At 40.8% G+C, this 14,314-nt stretch overlaps 1 protein-coding gene across 1 annotated transcript in view; it reads right to left on the bottom strand.

Moving 5' to 3' along the window:
• The window catches only part of Zdhhc21 (zDHHC palmitoyltransferase 21), a 50,106-nt gene extending 40,421 nt beyond the window's left edge, over positions 1-9,685 (bottom strand). Inside the window, exons 1-2 of the mRNA XM_034503478.2 lie at positions 9,546-9,685; positions 4,531-4,676 (exon numbers count right to left, since the gene is read on the bottom strand). The gene's annotated coding sequence lies outside the window, so the exon portion shown is untranslated. The remainder of the gene's footprint in view (positions 1-4,530; positions 4,677-9,545) is intronic.
• Between the last annotated feature and the right edge of the window lie 4,629 nt (positions 9,686-14,314).

Below are 14,314 nucleotides of genomic sequence, written 5' to 3'. Positions count from 1 at the left end.
GTGAGCCTTACTAATTGGTTCAGTGCTGGGAGTGAACAAGTCAAGGCCGACTCCCAGATCTGCAGCAGACATGACAGCTCCACTACTTCATTCTATGAATAACTGGGCTCCCACTGAAGGGCCTTGCAGGTGCTCAGCAGGGCCCCAGGCTACCAAAACAGCTATTAAAGGCCACTTAGTTCAAAAGAATACCTCTCCTCTCATCCTTACAAACTCCTAACTCTTGAAGCAACAGAAAAAAAAAAAAAAAAAGAATACAGCACCAAGCAACAATAAGCTACTTGGCAAGCATCAATCCCCAGCAAGACCAAGAAAGTAAATTAATTTAAATATATATATATATATATATATATATATATATATATATATATAATTTAAAAGGTACTAGTTTCCCATTGAAAAACAGAACTCAAATGCAATACATACAACCCCAATTTAAATGAAATAAAGTCCAAATCAGTGTTTTTATAAGAATTCTAAAATAAGACTAGAGCCAGGTCTTTAAGAGACAGTTCATTAGAGTAAAGAAAATCAGAAAGAGTAAAGCATATTGTGTAATTTGCTAGGAATCACTGTTCTAAAACTAAAGGAGCACGAGAATACCTGCATAGCTAAAAAGAGAGCCACTGCAAAGAATAATCTGGGAGGATGGGAAGTTAGAAAAGGGCTTTGCTATGTAGCCCAGGCTGGCCTGAGATTTACTGTTAATATGTTTACAGCCTTGCTGAACTATCAAGAGATACAAGAAAAGACAGAGTCTCTGCTTGCCAACATACCCAACAGTAGGAACTTCATTTACCTTTCTGATGTTCAATGCTTCAATTCTATACAAGACCAAAGACTAAGTTCACATGCAACAACACTCTGTGGCTTACTCCTAACATTAACATTAGAAACAGATACATAAATCTGTTAAGTAGGAATATCAACAAGTAGTCATCTTTTGAATCTGTCTCTAATTCCTTTAATTTTTAAATAACAAATTTTTCTTATTATGGAAAGATCAATCCCTCACAACAAAAACTACTACAGTGACAAAATCACTTAAGATGGGTCGCTCCCTGACTGAAAACATATGTAGATAGCAAACTCTAAAACAACAGCATCCCAACGAAGAATGAGCCCAGAGGAATTAAACAAGGAACACACCATTAAATATTGAAAACAAATACCTGATTAGTAAAAATTAACACCATATAGTCCTTATAGGAAGCTGGGGAGAGCAGTGGTCTTCCAGAAGCCCGCAAATGGTTACAGGCAAGAGCCTGTCACTGGCAGAATGGCAGGATCACTCCAGCGAGGAGAGCTACCAGGTGTGGCTGATGGCTGGACAGAAACTATTACACACCCTGAGCAACAACCAAACTGAACAGTGCTGCTCAGGTTTAAGGATGGCATTTCCCAAATACTTTCATTAGCTGGAGATCCCCACATGCTAATTTGTATATTAGATGGTGAGCTCATAATCAAACTTTGAAGTGACTAGTTGATGAACTGGTTCCTCAACACTGGAGATTGCTATCTGGTGACTACACTCGAGTATAGTGACTAGCTTCATATTGATGTAAATTACTACAGCACAAACTGCTTTTAAAGAAATTATAATTCAAGTGTAATAAACTACCCTGAGGAAATAGTTACAATGTTCAATTTATTCTGAAGGTAAACAATCTTTTCTTTCTTGCCATTTTAGGCACCTTAATTTCACTACCACAGAAGAAAAATTTGAGTCACTGAGAAAAGAAATATAACAAAAAATGACAATATGACAGAAAATTGGAATGTCAGAATGAAAATTTTACAGGAAAATAAGGACTAGTCAAAATAATTAATAAGAAACAAAGTCAAACATATATTCGTAAACTTCAGTTTCCTATAACTCTCCACCTTAGCTAAAACTGGTTTTATTACTATTCCATAAGTATGAAAAATAGCATTTGCTGCTCATGTCTGAAGACTCTCCAGCATTGGGCTTACTCTCTGAATTTAACTCAGGGTTTAAAGCTAATACACTTCCCTAGCACTTTAGTCATAACTATCTCTGTTTCCTTATAAAGGTCAATAAAAAACGACCCTGAAGAAAAGAGCAAGTGATTTTAAATGCTTGGTGTTAGGATGGCCTTCACAATCAAGACCTGCAAACACTGAGTGACCACAAAAAAATTTAAATTTCTGAGCTCAAAACACTTCAAAAACAAAATTACAGACAAAGCATTCCCAAAAAGAATATTATAATGCATAACGGATAAGAGGCACACAAAGTAAATATATGAAAAGACGGCTTACAAATAGAAAAGTAAAATCTAATGGGTAATCACTGCCGATGAGATGTGGAGTGAGTAGGTAGTGTTTCATTTGTAGAGAGGATACAGGGGAGAGAGCACTCCCATACATTGCTATATTGCTGACCTGCATGTAAATAGATAAAGTCCTCTTAAGAGGGTGATTTAGCATACCCATCAAAATGTGAAAGCCTTTAGCCCAGCAGTTTTATTTATAACACCTGCAAAAGCACACTTGCAAGTGTACAAAGTAGACAGACAAAAATTTACAGAGAAATACCACTTTTTGTAAACATAAAAATACAGTATTATCTAAAACCTTACTGTATCTTTATCAAACATTCATCAAACTCAGGAAAAGTACACTTAAGATTGAAGCACTGCGTGCTATGTATGTAAAGCTTTACAAAGACAAAACTATAAGCCACGTCTGAATTCTACTTAATGAGAACAATCCTGAACAATCCTGTAAGTATGCAATGGAATTCAGTGCATCTATTACACAATGTGGCTGGCCTTTGCTACTTTGTGGGTCTTTCTACTTTTTACCACCCTTTACTCCACACCAATTCCACACCTAATCACTAGATAGGAGAGAAAGAACGATAGAGGGGGAAGAGAGAGAGATCCTTGAACCTCTTTTGTTTCTCCTTGTTTCTTCTTTGCTTGTAGCTAGTGTTGGCTATTTTGTGGCTTCTTTTTCCTACCCTTCATTTCCCACACCCCACCTTCACCCCATATCATTAGATAGGAAAGAGAGAGACAGAGAGAGAAAGAGAGAGAGAGAGAGAGAGAGAGAGAGAGAGAGAGAGAGAGAGAGAGAGATCCATGAATCTAAAGTCTTTCTTCTTGTTTCTCCTCTGAGCACAAGTGCTAACAAACCACAACCACCCCACCTCATCTGTGGGGTAGGGGGTTAGCATTTTTATACCATCTGAAAATTTCCAAGGATTACAAACATCACACAATTACAAAAACTATCTACAGCTGGCAAAACCATGCCTCTGCTAGAGCATGAGGCAAATCATAGTCAGCTGCTGTAGACAGTCTGAAGCAGCTCCATAGCCCAACATCTGGGATTAAAATGAAAATACATTTTTATAATAATTCTATGAGAAACCAAAGTTCCAGAATTGTCACTACAACACAATCTAACCTCCAAATTTATTTCCATGCTTCTGTTTGGATTGTTTAAGACAAAAATCCAGGGGTCCAAGTTATAGTATAATAATTTTTTATTTAAAAGAAAGTGATTTGCACACAGAGAAGATGTCAGCCTGAAGAAAACAGTAACCAAACTGCTAACAATGGTCATCCATAATACAGTGTACAAGATACATATCAACTTTCAAATGCTATTTGAGCACACTGGGAAGCTGGCTCTTGACGCTGGGTTACACCCCATTTCAGGCACAAGCATGTTTATGTCACATGTCCTCCAAGACCCCCTTGTATGAGAATGGACTGGGCTGCCTAAGTCTGTGAAAAGGAGGAAAGAAAACTGAACAGCAAAAACACTGTGTCCTTGAAAATAGTTAAAAAGCGAACCATCTCCAACAGAGGTTACTACTGTGCATCACATGGTTAAACATACCTAACTTGGAATGGGACAGTTAGCCACACGAAGACCATCACTGGAGAGAAAGCTTACTTGGGAAGTACAGCTGAGCCTCAACTTCCCCAGTTGACTTTTGCTCAATGTGCCAAGCCCATGACTTGACGTCACCTGTATTTGCTATCTCAGTCAGGCTATTTCAAGACTGAGCAGATGGCCATCACAGATCATCCCTTAGACCACACATAACACACAGCTGACAGAGCAGTAAGAAGGATGGATGGCTTTTAGGTTTTATGTACAAGTTATGTTTTCTTCTAAGTCTATTAATGAGGACATGAAACTCTAAATTCTTTTCAACCAACTGAAAAATAGAAATAGCCTAAAGCACAGACACCAATGGTCTTACAAACAAAAATGTTTGAGCTCCCCTTTCTCACTTCAGACTAGTTTTTAAAATGTGGTGTAGAAAGACCTGCATAAAGCCATTAAGATTTATCATTTTAAAAGATGTTTCTGAGGTTTTTAATGGAAAAAGTCTTAAGAAAATACATTGTTAAAATTTAATATGAAAAAGTCTAAACTATCTTTAATTCTTCATTAGCAAATGAATTTGCTAAACACTAAACTGCAAGGACACAATATGTCACAAAAAGCAAACACATTCCTATGTAAAATCAAATGCCCACTTACCACTTGCAAATTCACTGAGAGGAGCTGTGATTTTTCTGGCACTTGCATTTAGAAGTGCTATCTTCTTGAGTCATTCTTTCATTTTTTCTTTATATTTTGTATTCCATCATATGGGCCTCCCTTCAATAACAGTTCTCTGTAAGTACCTACAAAGAGTTTAACAAAAATTTCTTACAGAGATAGAAACAGTGAGTAGGGAGACATTCTGTTAAAGAGTCAATAACCAAAGGTGTTAAGATCAGAAATAAGATGATCCCAGTCCAGTGACCTGTGAATTCATATTGCACCCACCCCACCCCCAACCCCCAGGAGCACCACGGTCATGATTACTGGAAGTTCTCTCTTTTGAAATCACCCAGTTCCCATAAAACCAAATATTTATGTGTCCCGCATTTGGGCTCCGTGAACTGCCTTAGCCACAAAGCAAAGAGTCACAATGCATTCTGAGCTCACTTGTGAGAGTCAGGGCAATGATGATCAAACATACAGCTCCAAGTCTTTAAACATGACAGACAAATCAGAGGAAATGTGAAATGCATGTTTTCATTCAAACTGCTAGCAAAAAATTTATCTTCCGGTAACAAAACCACTGAGAGTAAACCACAAAAGTGAATTCCTACAGTCTAAATTTTAAAGGATAAAGACTTCTACATATGCTATACCAATTCACTTCTAGTGAATACACTTCTTCTTCAACTTATTACATATTATCTGCTAGGGTACTAATGTTAAAGAAATTCAGGTCCTCCAGACGAGCAGCAGGTGCTCCTAGCCACTGAGCCATCTCTCAGCCTCCACTAACTAACCAAGCTCAAGGTGTTCTCCTTCACTTTGTCTTGGTCTTAGGGGCCAAGTATGTATGACACACTTGGGGAGCTGCTACACCACTACTGATAAGTAAATGAATTCTTTAATCCAGGTAAACAAACAAGCAAGCCTAAGAATTATGTGCAGTACATTCTGATCATGGCCAAAGTCAGTAGTGCTGCTAAGAATGGGAGCTCTCGGCGGTTTCCTCACAGTACCTTCTGTCAGGCACAGTCCTGGGAAACAGCACATAGCAGTTAACTCTGAGATACCAGGCTCTAGTTGACTTTAGGAATCAGCCAATGAGCTAACATAATTTTAAAAATACCATCAATACTCAGTTTATTATCAACAAAGTAGACCTAAGTTTTATATGAGCATTAAAAATAGGGGGCTATGGTCAAACCGTGCATCCCTCTCTTCCTTCCCAAGCCTCATTGTAACATGGCAAACGGGTAATCATGCCAACTTAGAGGACAGCTGTCCCTTCAGTGGGAAGCTGCCTAGCAAGGAAGCACCACTGCCCAATGATAGCTTGAAAGGGAAGTGAATTAAAGATAAGTATGACTTTAGCAATTCCTAGATGAACATTTCCCTGCACCCCATCACTAAAAGTGGTACTAACATGTAGCCATCCATCTACTTTCTACTTTGTTTAAAACCAAAGCCAGGGAATTATTTATTAAAATAATCTGAAGGGTGAGTGAGAAGCTTCCATGGGCACCTTCCATCGAGCCTGCAGACCTGAGTTCAGTTCCTGGGACTCATATGGTGGAAGGAGAGAACGAACTCCTATACATGGTCCTCTAACTTTTACAAATGTGCCATGGCAAATATGTACCCACACACATGCATACACACATTCACACAAAATAAATAAATGGTCAGGAAAATTCCTTTCAGTTACTGCAGTCTTACCACTGGCATTGTATTGTATTATAAGTATGCAGGAAAGAGGCATGTCACATGCTGTCTGCCCTGTTTTTAAGCAAAAAAAGAAGACTACAGGTTTGATCTGAAACAAAGCTCCTATTCCCAGGAGAAAGCCAGATGTCAAACCAGGGAGTGGGGCATGGATGGAAATCAGCACTTGATTGCAGAAGCTAATGAACAAGTCCAGCCAAGGCATTCTGAGACACAGTTCTCCAAGAAGAGTTCCAAAGAAACATGGGTGCTGTGGTGTCCGAGCGTATTACCCTGACCCTTCCAATGGTTTCGATGCACCCTGCGGAAGGCTCTCCAACACTGCACTCTGCACAAAACTGAACATAAGCTGTTGGCCCTTCACATGCATTTGTTGTACTGTATACTGACTTCATATAATCCCAAATAATGTACTTCCATTAACAACACTGAGCTAGTGTTACATACTTCTGTACTCTCCTGACACAAAAATAACTTGGAAGATGTAGAATGACACCAACTAAAGACGGACTACCAAATATTGTTTCCATGTATGAAAAGCTCTGTGGGAATTTTCACAGAAGAACACAGGAGTACAAAAACACAAAAAGCAGCATTAATGTAGGGTGGAGACAGGTTCAGTAAGTACCTTCCTCCAAAGATAACACCAAGGAAGAATCCAAAGCCAGAAATGAAGAGGCCAAATCAGGTTTTTCCTGGGTGTTAACCAGGCATGTTCTTCCAAGTGGGCAAATGAGCACGCTATTGCCCTTCCAGTAGTCACTGGGCCAAGACACCCTGGGAGAAGAAAAAAAGGCTAGATTGGCCTGCCTACACATAGCAAAGTTTACCAATGCAGGAATTAAGCACACTAACATTAAGTGCTTCTAGTAATGAAATCCTGCAGGCTGTGAACAACTTAGTAACTCTCTAACCACCGATAAAGGGCTTAAAACCAGATTCTGTGAGTTCACAATCGCTTGATTTGTACTTAATCTGATCTATCTCTAACTCACACGTTCCTCTCTGTCTCTCTGTCTCTCTGTCTCTGTCTGTCTCTCTCTCTCTCTCTCTCTCTCTCTCTCTCTCTCTCTCTCTCTCTCTCTCTGTGTGTGTGTGTGTGTGTGTGTGTGTGTGATGACTACAGGAGAAAAGCAGGCCTATGATACAAAAGACATGGCCAGAGAATGTCACCATTTACCCCAGGGAGATATAAACCAGTAAACCAGTAAACAAACTGACACTAGAGAAAGGTGTTCAGGGCTAGCTAGCAGCCTCACATAGGAAAAATGTGACTACCAAACTAGCTGATAGAGCTTCCTGGGGATTCTTAACCAACAAATCATAACCCAAACCAGACAGGAGGCTTGTTTCTTTCTTTTATTTTTCACCATCCTTCCTCCTCCCAGTGCCAGTGAATCCAACCCAGGGCCTTGCTCATCCCAGGCAAGAACTCTACTACTGACTGACATATATACACAGACATATATATGGAGACAGCTCAGGGAGATCATGGGAGACCTCCACTTTTTGCTCATTCTATATACGTCAAACATTTTCTATTTCAGTAATAGTGTATAATAAATGTATACTCTGTTGTACTAGAATGATCTTTTATTTCTGGAACATTTGAAAAGCCGAATCTAATATTTTTTGCTAAATAAGAACGTCTACATTCCTTTGCTTTCCCAGTTATGCCTGATAAATTTATATTGCTGCAACATAGAACATCATACGCTGAAATGTTTTCATAGACTTCATGTGGACATCCCCAGAGTTCTTAGTCTCTTTACTAATATCTGTGCTTTCCCAATAGGATTCTGAATCACACATTATGAATTTGAGAAATCAGGCAGTGGACAAGTAAGTAAAAATGTTATGATCAACTGATTTCTTTTTGTCTGGATCATAACTGTCATATGAATGTGTAGGTACTTGGGTATTTAAATTTTCTTAAGTAAACAAAGCATGCTTAGACATCAATTTCTCTTAAACGTGTACATTTTGTTTATTCTAGCTACAGCTCCTAAACTATTAACAGAAATCTCCAGTTTGAAGACATCTAATATAATTGTGCTGTTTTACATCCAAATTGAATTCTGGAGTTCTGGTACTACAAACATTTTCTCTCTCTCTCTTCCTCTTTCTCACTTGTCATGAGGTAAATGCTTACCATGTACTCTTACCATGACAAAAAGGTGTTACATTAAAAGCAGACATTTTCCAGATAAACATGGAAAAGCTTTAAAGATCACCTCTTGGAAAAATTTAGCCTGGCTGTGTAGTTGTATAGATGAGAAAATAAACTAGATCCCTGGCCTACCCATGACCCCATAGCTGGATAGTACAGAAACCAAAAGCGAATCTGGTTTTTCTTCTGTCTTCAACTCCAAATCGTATTTAGTGTTTTTTCCCCCCAAATGACTTCACATCTCTTCTCCTCTTCAAAAGCCTTACTATTGAGAGGGCACAGCTAGGGTGGAAACAGAGTACCCCTCTGAACTTTATCCGTGGGTCTCAAGCTCTGTTAGAACTTAATAAGATATTGCACCAAACCCTTTCATCTAGGAATGGCACACACTAAGCAGTCATCAAATGGTAACTGCTATCATTATCTTTTACCACAAAGTAGGTAGTGAATTGGGGGGAGGGGTGCACATATTAGCAGTGGGTGGAGGACCCATTTGACAAGTCTTCTAAACTTATACTTAATTACCCTTATTTGCCCTTATTTGGGGCTGAAACTTTACACTGCTTTATGACCCACCCACAATGACCTTGATTTTTTTTTCCCCTCCTGTACTTTTATGAACTGCTATACTGCAGTTATTTTCAAGTAATAATCGGCCAGGTCCTCTTGGCCCTGAAGATACAAACATCTTCCACTGACTCATAAGGTATCTTAAAATGTGACCCAAATACAGCTCGAGAAAGACCATAAATTTTAAACGACCAGCGCAGGTTAAGTCCAGCAAGCGATTACAGGGAATGGTAACAAGTGCAAAGTGCTGCCATGCGGAAAGCCATTTTCTCAAAACAACCGGTGCGGGCCGAGGGAGAGGAAGGAGGGAGAAGGTCAATGGAGGTGCGCGGTTTTTCCAGAGGGTCCTCTGCAGCTCCGCACCAGCAACCTCGAAATGAATGAAACTGAAACGCTCGGTCACACCGACAGCCCGGGCCCCGGGGGTGCAGGGACGCCAGAGTCCCGGGGAGACTTCTCCCACCACCCCAGTCAATTCAGGGCCGCGGTCTCCGGGAGGGATGCTCCACGGCAGGTGCTGGACCGCCCGCCGGCCCACACTCACCGCCGCCCGCTCCGCCGCTCTCCACTCGGCCCCGCGCCTCCGCCGCCCAGGCCGGGCCGCGCTCCCCTTCCGCTTCCGGGAGCCGAGGCGCCGGGACCGGCCGAGTGGGTGTCGGCATGCCCGCGCGCCCGCGCGGAGGCACGGCCGCCGTCGCTGTCTCCGCTTCGCGCCCCGGAGCTGCGATGGGAGCCGCCGAGGGCCGAAAGACCTGAAAGCTCGCAGCCCAGAGCTGCGCCCGGCCTACCTTCGTCTAACCTACCTGTGCCTCCCCGCCCTGCCTGCAGCCCGGTCCCACCCAGGCGGCCGCACACGCGTGTCCCCACACCCTCCCTACATAGGACCAGCCTTAGCCTTAAGCAGTGCTCGCTTCCTCCTTCTGTCGGGGAACAGGCCTCTCTCCGCAGTGACAAGCAAAGGATTTTCCAGGTTACCTTGCTTCAAAATTTAGTCGGCAACATTGACATCCTCTGGGATCTTGGAGAGAATGCAGTCTCAGGCCTGCTCATTCCGTACCTGAATTTTAATAGGATCTGGAAGTGACACTTATCAGTGCACCCCAAAAGCAGCAGTGTACATTCTTAGGGCCTTCAGACCCTCTTTTGGGAATCCCCAGCCATCCGATGCTTTTCCAATTCTTGTTGACAATCTAAATCCACATAAATAATCTTTATATGTATTTCAGAAAATCTCTATAAGTTGCCAGCGTTCCAATCAGTGAAACCTAGGAAAAATGAATGGACTCAACAATTCAAATAACCCATCTCTCACTCTAAGCTGTTACCCTCACAAACACTTGAGATACAGGAACTAAAACTTTTTGCGCTTCACTCCTAAAAAGTGCTGTGGGAAGCTTACACTGTTCAGAGTATGGAATAGCGGGTTGTGTCTACACGTCCCAGAAGGAGATAACGTGTGGATGAGAGAGAAATCCCCTGCTGTAGGAAGTCTGTACTTCTTGTTAAATGACATTGAAAGAAAGCCTTCCAGAACAAATTGTTCCTGGTGGTACCTGTTACTCAGGTCCTGGGATGACAGCTGTACTAACTCTAAAGTTAACTTCGACTAGCTTGCTCCATTTCCTGTCAAATCGCCTTAATTCCATTACCCTTAAAAAATCTTCTACCTCCCCTCTGAAAGGGGCAGGATAGGAAGACAGAGAAAACATCTCACCCCGAGACATCTCACCCTGAGATCTAGCTTTCCTCTTGGTTGTGTCGAGAAACTTCAACACAACCACTTACAGCCAAGGTTGCCTCCAGAGAGAATGCACATTTTTCCTTAGACGTCTCAAACAACAATGTCAAAGTCCCTGTGGTGGCTATTTAGGGCCAGGATGGCTGTGGCCTTGCCTTTAACCCTGTTAGCAGTGCTCTCTCAACTCTAAATCTAAACAATAAACCTCATAAAACCACCTTACAATCTAATTTACAAAAGGGGCATTCTTTAAGATAAAAGAAATAAGTAAATCATGGCTTTCCTTTATTTTTAAACTGTTATTAGCTTTTAAACTTTAAACTTTGCTTAATCTTTAAACTTTGTAAATTACATCTTTTGATTAAGTTAACTTAGAAAGCTGTAGAAATATATGTGTATATACACATACATATGTACATATACATATATATACACATGTATATACGCATATACGTGATATATACCATAAAGACTCCTAGCATAACTTCAACTTTCTCTCTCTCTCTCTTTCTTTCTCTCTCTCTCTCTCCTTCGTTCTCTCTCTCTGTCTCTCTCTCACACACACACACACATACACACACAAAATCACATCTCAGATGTGTACAATTGTCCTTTCCTCAAGGCAGACTGGCTTACTCTCTTGTGCGTGTGTGTGTGTGTGTGTGTGTGTGTGTGTGTCCTCGGTCCCACAGTCTTACCCTTGGACTTAAATCTGAAGTTTGTGTTGTCCCTTATCGATACTTAATAAACTCTCTTTGCTCTTAAGTTCTTCTCTGAATGTATTTCAAGATCTAGCTTTGCCTTCGTGGAGGTCCTAGAATGACAATGTTAGGTTGCATCTCAAACTCAAGGCCATCCTCCTGTCTCAGACTCTCTAGTGGAGGGATAAGAGTGTAGTTCTGTGTCTACCTTTTGGACATGATTTGACGGCTCATTGGGAACTCTGCCAACACAGAGTTCTGTGTCGTCGCTGCACTCGTAGAACATTTATGGCACTTGTTTGGACCCTCGTGTTATCATGAACTGCTAGGGATTTGGAAAATATTTTCTTTCCTGACTGCAAATACTTCATGACCTTGTAAGTCATAGATACGTTTGTTTTCATGGTGTGATCCCCAGACACATAGCATCTGTGTCACCTGGAAAACTGTGAAAAGTCATATTTTCAACCATACCCCAATCCACAGTACTAGAAATTTTGGAGGAGAAGCCCACAAACCTGTGTTCTAACCATCTTTCAAGTGATTCAGAACACATACTCAAATCCTAGAATTGTTCATCTAAACCATGGTACCCTAAAACAACCCAATGGTAGAGACTGACCTAACTGTATGCAAGTTTTGTTCTGTTTCAAGTTAGCAAGTCCCCCTTTCACACATAGCTATGGGGCTTAAAGACTTGTCACACTGCTTTTGGAATAAGCAGCATTCATTATCATTATTCATTTGCTATAGTGACATTTTTGTTCCTTGGTTTCTTTGAATAAGCCAAAATAATACAGGTAAAGAGTAACTTTGAAGAAAAACACTGTCCTTCAAACCAAGTGACCTGGATTCTGTATTGTTTTGATGTCTTGTCAAGCATCTCTATGAAGGGGAATAATTTATATCAAATGGCCACAGCACCAAAAAAAATTAAAAAATTTAAAAATTAGTTAAGCGGTGTATGGGTGAACACAAATACACAATGTATACTTCCAATGTATACATTTCAATGTATACATTGGAAGTATACATGTTTATGCCTGTTTTCATAAATTAAGCCTTTTTTAATAGGTCAAACCAATTCCACAGAAAACTTTCTAGGAAAATCATGGAGGGAGGGCAGTAACCAGAAAACTATCCCCACCACCCTGACCTGTTTTAGCATAGGAAGTTAAAGGACATAGACAAAGTCTCGACTCTCCGACTAGGTTTGTCTTCTCAGAGACTCATGGTAAGCACTAACTGTATAGACAGACACGTGTCACGGTGACTACACAGGAGAAATCTGGCATCAGTAGTAGATGCTTGCCGGAAGAGTTTTTGGTTGTTACCATTGTTGCTTTTCTATTGTTTTGTGTCTGTCATGGTGGAGCTCAAACCTCAAAAACGCTAGGCAAGAACTTGACCAGTGAACAACATCCCCCGCCCGAGAGCCTTTCTACTTAATTTAAGCATGGAAACAAGTCACACATGATGTTTCCCTCCTGACTCCCACTCTACTTCATGGACCTGTGATGCCGAAGCATGATTACTAATCAAACTGATTGTATGTGGGAATTAAAAAAAAAATTGACAAGGACAAGTAACAGTGCTACCACTGCCAACACAGTGTCTGACAAAGGCACAGGCAGAGCACTTGTGTAGCTAAACCCAGCCAACCACTGTGCTCCTGTGCCAATACTAGGGAGGACTGGATTTTACCGCAATTTCCAAAAGTCAGTGCAGTCCAGAGCTTAATCAGCACTGGCTAATAGCCCTTGGCAGCTCTGGGTGGATGGCGTTCTCCACCTGCCCAGCTGGGTCCCATACCCTAAGCACCCACATTTGATGCACATTCATGATTTCTTGGTTGCCCTAGGCATCACCTCCATCTGTTTGAGTGGCAGAGTGCCCATTCCAGAATAGACTAATAATCTAAAACTTGTCCTTCACCTTCTGGGGGGTAGCACATCTCTTTGAACATGTGATGTAAGTTGTAGGTCCATTCCTCAGAAAAAAATACACACACACACAAGTGTGTACACTTATTTTATATGTGTGTGTGTGTGTGTAAAATTCTACACACCATCCCACCTTCCCACATTTTAAGAGGATCACAAGGAAATTATGAACATCAGGTTAAAAATTTGCCCCAGGATGTTAAAAATAGGTAAAGTAAGCTTTTTAATTTCAAATAGCAAGGGGAACTCTGAAGAACCACTGTGTTCTTAGAAGACAAAGTGAGAGCAATGCTGAACAGACAGACACAAGCTAAAGTGCCATTGTTGCCGAGAAGCTAGTAGTCTCAGTAGGGTGGATCACAGTTGGCCCATAGAGAAGCAGAAGAGTAGGACTTGTGGTTCAAGTTTCCAGAGGGGGGAAGTGTGACAGGGTAAATACATGAAGATACCGAAACACAGGGGTCCTGTGTGGGTCAAGTATGTATTAGGTGGAAAGGCAGAGAAGAGAGTGGAATGAAATAAAGTCGAACTATGATGAGCCACAAAACCAAAGCTACATCTAAAGAAGAGCCATTAGCTTTTAGGCAGCGGTGATTACCTGCTTTCAGCTGGAAAAGTCTGTTATTGGGGGCATCGTTGTCCAAAAGCAGAGAGGAAGCATGTTTGGAAAGATTCAAAAATTCTAAATCGAAACTGGTATTTGTTTCTTGCTTGCTCTGGATGTTTTGACCAAGTTAAATAAAGATCAACTTGAGTTTATTAACATTTTGATAAATGTCAGTAGGGAAATATATTCTGGTAGGTATTCCTATGAATTTTAAATCCAGGACATTAAACAAGTTAAAACCTGTTTGAGATTAAAACAATAAAAATTAAATTGAACTAAAATAAAAAGTAAAGAACTCACAGTGCTGAGAAAACAGACAGACAG

The sequence above is a fragment of the Arvicanthis niloticus genome, chromosome 5, assembly GCF_011762505.2.
Source record: "Arvicanthis niloticus isolate mArvNil1 chromosome 5, mArvNil1.pat.X, whole genome shotgun sequence".
In the NCBI taxonomy this organism is placed as follows: domain Eukaryota; kingdom Metazoa; phylum Chordata; class Mammalia; order Rodentia; family Muridae; genus Arvicanthis; species Arvicanthis niloticus.
The sequence above is the reverse complement of the archived record's forward strand: the minus strand, read 5'-3'. Positions and strand labels throughout refer to the sequence as shown.